Raw genomic sequence first — 6,427 nt, 5'->3', positions numbered from 1 at the left:
CCTCCACAATGGGGTCTTCTTCATTTAAACATCTATTTTTGTTTATCGGTGTTAAAATTCTATTTTCTTGCACAGTCTGAAGTGACCAAGTAGTTCTTCTGAGTCCCTTATTCTATTCTTATTCTAATACTGGATTTTTCCAAACTGACCTTTCTCTTACCAATGCACACTTCTAGATTTAAATATGATATACAAACTTTACTATCTTTGTGGCTTGGCTTGATATTTTTTCTGTATTATAAGCAAAATTGAAATAGATATGCATATGTCAGAATTTTCTTCATATCAATGGCTCATTGGACAAAGAATAAAATTAAATTTATAGAACATTTACTGGAAAGCCATCTACAATAAGACACTAAATTTTTTTATAAAGATGTTGTCAGATTAATACTTTATTTGATTTGGCAATCTAACTTTGACTCTGAGTGTGTGTATGACTACCTGTGTGTTTCTGTGTGTGTGTGTGTGTGTGTGTGTGTGTGTGTGTGTGTGTGTGTGTATGTGTGTATGTGTGTGTATGTGTGAGATCTCTACCACCAGCTGTACGTGCTTCATTTTTTTTTAACTGTAAAAAGGATTACTAAATCAACACCCATTTCATTTCTCTGAATTCCCTTTCAATACTTACCCAGATGGATTAATTTTAGCAGAGCTATAATCATACACATACACCTTTTTGGTTGAATGTACACTATGTCATCACTAAATGAAAACAAACTGTGGAAAACACAATTCGGAATGAATGGAAAGTTTGAATTGCAGGATATTTATGGAACTCGTTTCAGAGGCATTGAATCAAGGCTGCTTAGTGATGCTTCCCAGAGGTTTTGCTTTACTGAACAACCAAGATGGTTATTTATAATCAATTTCTCAAGGACTTATTAACTGGCCTCAAAGTAAGGAAAGGTGCTTAAAAAGACTGTATGTCTTCAGTTGGAATCTGCTGGATCTCTAAAGTATTTATTAAAATGCAGCTTCTATTTCCAGTTTTAGCTCTGACATGTAAAGAGCTTGGAAGTTGTCACTCCTGCCTTTACAACAAGAAAAAGCTGAACAAACTGAAAATCAGCCTTATTTCTTGGACCCATCAGAGAATTGAGGTTGCAAAACAAATCACCGCCCTGAAATCTGGAGAGACCAGCAAATCTAGAATCCTAGCCGAGATCTGCTCGCTTGGAAAAGAACTCCCGGAATCATAGTATGAACACTTAAGTGGTTATTTTGATGAATTAGCTGGAAGCTGATTTTGTATTAACTTGAGAGTGAAAACCTCCTTGGGGCTATCGTCTTGGAAGTGTGTGTGTGGGGTGTCTGCATTTCATGGGTTTACCTCCAAGAACCTTACCACATTCTCATGGTGAAGACCAAAGAAATATCCCTGCATAGCTCTGGCAGGGAAAAGGGAAAAGCAACTATTGTGAAATATGACTAAGCATTCTCCATCACAAAAGCCTGTTCTCTGTGGGGGAAACAATACCACTCTTAGCCCACCTAGAGGAAGGGTATTTCTCTGACTATAGCTCCCTCCTCCCTTCCTGTCTCACCTAAGTGGGATGGGGGGAGATAGGAAGCAAACACTGGTGAAGGTTGTAGCCCAGAGATGCAGGCCCACTAAAAGACAGAGTTAATCACTTGGCCGCCACACAGATGGGGCTCCAGTACCTCCAGCTGGATTATAGCGGAAAGAACTGCAAGATTCAGACTCCCAGTGGGAGTTCTCAGGGAAACCCAAGGGCAACTGGGGAGATATAAACAAGGCAGTAGAGGAATTTGAAGTCATTGGCACCTTTGGCTACAGTAACGTTAAACACAGCCCAGCTCTTAGCCAGATAAATATAAAAACCTCACACTAAAGGCTTATTTACCTCAATTCCTATTAACCAATATAGTATACTGCCATCGAAAAATTACAATGCATGGGAAAAGGTAAGAAAAATCACTATCCGAAGAGACAAAGTGGGAGTCAGAACTAGACTCAGATATGACACAGATTTGAAATGATGAGATAGGGTATTTTAAGTAACCATGATTAATATGTTAATGACTCCAATGGTAAAAGTAGAAACCAGGCAAGAACAGATGGATAATGTAAGCAGAGAGAAGAAAACTCTAAGAAAGAATCAAAAAGAAATGTTGGAAGTGAAAAGTACTGTATCAGAAAAGAAGAATGCCTTTCAGGGGCTTATCAGTACACTAGACACAGTTAAGGAGAGTCAGTGAAAGGAGATGGCAATAGAAATTTCTCAAACTGAAATGCAGAGAGAAAAAAGAATGAAAAAAAAAAAATCCCCCAAACCAACAAGAATAGAATATCCAAAACCCATGGGACAATTTTGAAAGGTATAACATACATGCAACTGGAATATCAGAAAAAAAGCAGAAGGAGTATTTGAGTTACTAATGGCCAAGAATTTCCCAAAAACTACACCAAACCACAGAATCAGTAGCCCAGAGAACAACAGGCAGAATAAGTGACAAATGACTATACTTCTGCATATTATATTCGCACTGCAGACAGAGAAGATTTTGAAAGAAGCCAGAGAAAAAGAACTGCTTCCTATAGAGGGACAAAGATAAGAATTATAACAGACTTCTCGTCAGAAACCATGCAAGAGTGAAGTACTTAAACTGATGACAGAAAAACCAACCTAGATTCTATATCCAGTGAAATTACCCTTCAAAAGTGAAAGAGATATCAAGCTTTCTCAGGAAAACAAAAGTGAGGGAATTCTTTGCCAATGGGCCTGTCCTGCAAGAAATATTAAAGGAAATTCTTTAGGGAGAAGGAGATTGATAGTGTCAGCCACTGAGATAAATAAAGGCATATTAAAATTATTTATTTTTCTTATTCTTCATCGATCCAAAATGTAGCTGTTGGTTTTAATTAATGACAATAACAGTGTACTGGGTGATTATATCACATGACAAATGAAATGCAGGACAGTGGTGTCATAAGGGACAGATGGGAGGCAGTGGGCAGTGGGTGAAAAGGTACCTGTGCTACATGTGACGGGGAATAGTGTTATTTAAAGGTGAATTTAGATTAATTATAAATGTGCACTGCAAACTCTACCTCAAACATAAAAATTGTTTTTAAAGGAGGTATAATTGGTAAGAAAAGAGATAAGATGGAATTATAAAATCTTCGATTGATACCAGAGAAGGCAGAAAAAAAGGGGGGAAAAAGGAACAAAGAACAAATACAATGAATAGAAAACAGCTACAAATGGTAAATACATTTGCATCGTGTATCTTTGGCTAAAGTAGAATGTCTCGGACTTGTGCATGCCATGACCTGTTGGAGGATGTTTTCACGACTGCTTGGCTCACAGCCCCAACAGGTCAGGTGTGAGGGCACCCACTGCATTTGTGGGACACTGAATGACAGAGTCCTCAGTTTGGCTTCCTTCGCCTATTCCTGGGCCTCTTTCTCCTTTGCTGCCTCCTTCGTGAAAATAACTTGAATGGAACCCATGGAATGTTAGGCCAGAGGAAAACCCAGGACCAGTTTTAGGGAAGAGTTTTTTCTGCCAGAGGGAGCCTGGGCTGATTATTCTTCTCATTTCTCTGCCCCATGGAGCACTCAAGAAAGATCTCTCACACAATTTGTGGATAAGCAAATGCAGGTACCGATGACAATAAACCCTTGGGAGAAATAATCATATAATTTATATTCCGGAATTCCATGACACCATCAAATGATGAGAATAACAAGAAAGTTCTGGCTCCAATTTTGCCCACTGGAATAGTCTCATTTCCAGGTAGATTTATCAAATATTAGTTTTGTAAATAAGGCAAATACCATAAAACTTAAAGACTTGATATTGATCTAATAAGTAGTCATTGGATATAGTCAACTGACATAATTGTTAAAGTTTGGGATTCTATAGAGTAAGAAAAGAGCCCTGCCCTCACCAGTCTATGGCCTTTAGAAATGTTGCTATGCTTTTTCCTATCAAGTATATCCTTGCCATCATGCCTTTCTACCTCATCTTCCTCTGTTCAAATTCTATTTTAATCTTTATTTTTACTGTAAAATTAACATGCTCATTTTGTCACATTAAAAAACATGCAAGTGATTCACTCTCATGTTTGCCACCAAACTGGGTCCTTTCTGCAGCCCCTACATAGAATTAGCACTTACCTTGATCACAGTAAATATGCTTTCTAGCACTGAAAGTGCCTAGGGTTACAACATTCCTGAGTGACAAGTGATCCAGTTTTCATCATTCAGTTTCTCCTAGGGATTCCAAGAGTATCTGTTAGGCAAAAATTAGGATCTGCCTTGACTTTCAATACTTCACAAATACTGGTCAGTTTATTTGCCTCAGAGTTTCATCAGATGTTTATCATTGTAAATTATCGTTATAAATTACTGCAGCTTCAAGTTCCCAAGAGGACATTTAAAATATTTTCCATATTTTAGTGTATTCAGATGCTTTCATACAATTAGACTAACATATCCTGAATTGATGTCCCATGGATGTTAATAGCTTGCAACAAAAGTTTCTTGCTGAAATATTTTTGAGAAATTGTGTTAAAGTTACTTTAAAAGATTTTAATTTAAAAAATTTTTTTTAATGTTTATTTATTTTTGAGAGAGAGACAGAGTATGAGCAGGCAAGGGGTAGAGAGAGGAGGAGACACAGAATCTTAAGCAGGGTCCGGGCTCCAAGCCCTCAGCACAGAGCCCGACTTGGAGCAGGAACTCACAAACCGTGAGATCATGACCTGAGCCAAAGTTGTATGCTTAACCGACTGAGCCACCTAGGTGCCCCTACTTTATTTATTTATTTTTGCTCACATATTTATTTATTCATTTGATTTATAAATATTATTTATATTATATTAAAACTTTATAAATATATTTAAATTTTTTACTAAATATAATTTATTGTCAAATTGGTTTCCATACAACACCTAGAGCTCATCCCAACAGGTGCCTTCCTCAATGCCCATCACCCACTTTCCCCTCTTCCCCTCTCCCCCACCCCCCATCAACCCTCAGTTTGTTCTCAGTATTTAAGAGTCTCTTATGGTTTACCTCTCTCCCTCTCTGTAACTTTTTTACCCCTTTCCCTCCCCCATGGTCTTCTGTTAAGTTTCTCAGGATCCACATATGAGAGAAAGCATATGGTATCTATCTTTCTGTCTGACTTATTTCACTTAGCATAATACCCTCCAGTTCCATCCATGTTGCTGCAGATGGCCAGATTTCATTCTTTCTCATTGCCAAGTAGTATTCCATTGTATATATAAACCACATCTTCTTTCTCCATTCATCACCAACAACCAATTCGACTCCAATTCATCATCAACAAGTTGATGGACATTTAGGCTCCTTCTGTAATTTGGCTGTGTAATTTTGTTGAAAGTGCTGCTATAAATATTGGGGTACCTTTGCCCCTATGCATCAGCACTCTTGTATCCCTTGGGTAAATTCCTAGTTGTGCTATTGCTGGGCCATAGGGTAGTTCTATTTTTAAATTTTTGAGGAACCTCCACACTGTTTTCCAGCATGGCTGCACCAGTTTGCATTCCCACCAACAGTGCAAGAGGGGTCCTGTTTCTTCACATCCTTGCCAGCATCTATAGTTTCCTGATTTGTTTATTTTAGCAACTCTGACTGCATGAGGTAGTTTCTCAGTGTGGTTTTGATTTGTATTTCCCTGATGAGGAGTGATGTTGAGCATCTTTTCATGTGTCTGTTGTAGGTGCCCCTACTTTAAAAGGTTTTTAGTACACTAAATCACATTGCTAGAAAGGGGTTTATTGTTCTTTAGAACACTTCTAGAAATCCCTGCATGGTTAACTTAGCAGTTAACAGACAATTTTATTATTTTGAGTAGACATTTTCAAGAGAAATCATGAGAAGTTTGGACACACACACGAACCATACCTTAGCAACCTTTTTCACGTTGATTTGTTTTTGTTCATGAGTCAATCATGTGTAGGCTTTATGATAAGGTCATGTTTATGATGCAACCAATACTCTGGCTTATTAGAAGAGATGAAGAGATTCTTAGGACAGAGTACTTATATAGGAAGCCAGGGGTGGGGGTGGGGGGTTCTTGATAAAGGACTTTGAAACATGTTAAGGAGTCGATTAAAGAAAGAGAAGAAGAAAAGAGATGACATCCTTGAAGCTATACAAAAGATCAGAGACACTGGATCTATAGAGAGGACATCCAGAAATGAAACAGTAGCATTCCCTTCTTGCTCCAAAATACTGAGGAGGCTTCCCAGGTGTTGGCAGTTATGCCATTATGCCAGCCTGGGGAGGAAGAGACACATCTGTGGTTGTTGGTGCAGACTTCTTGCTGAGAAGAATGGAGGAAGCCCAGAGATAGCTCACACATGGTAAATAGGGAAGAAAGCATTTCTCCTGGAGTATATTTCCCAACAAGATGGCCAATGCTAGCCC

This window comes from Puma concolor, chromosome B3, assembly GCF_028749965.1.
Source record: "Puma concolor isolate L17-30 chromosome B3, mPumCon1.1.hap2, whole genome shotgun sequence".
Classification (NCBI taxonomy): Eukaryota; Metazoa; Chordata; class Mammalia; order Carnivora; family Felidae; genus Puma; species Puma concolor.
The sequence above is the reverse complement of the archived record's forward strand: the minus strand, read 5'-3'. Positions refer to the sequence as shown.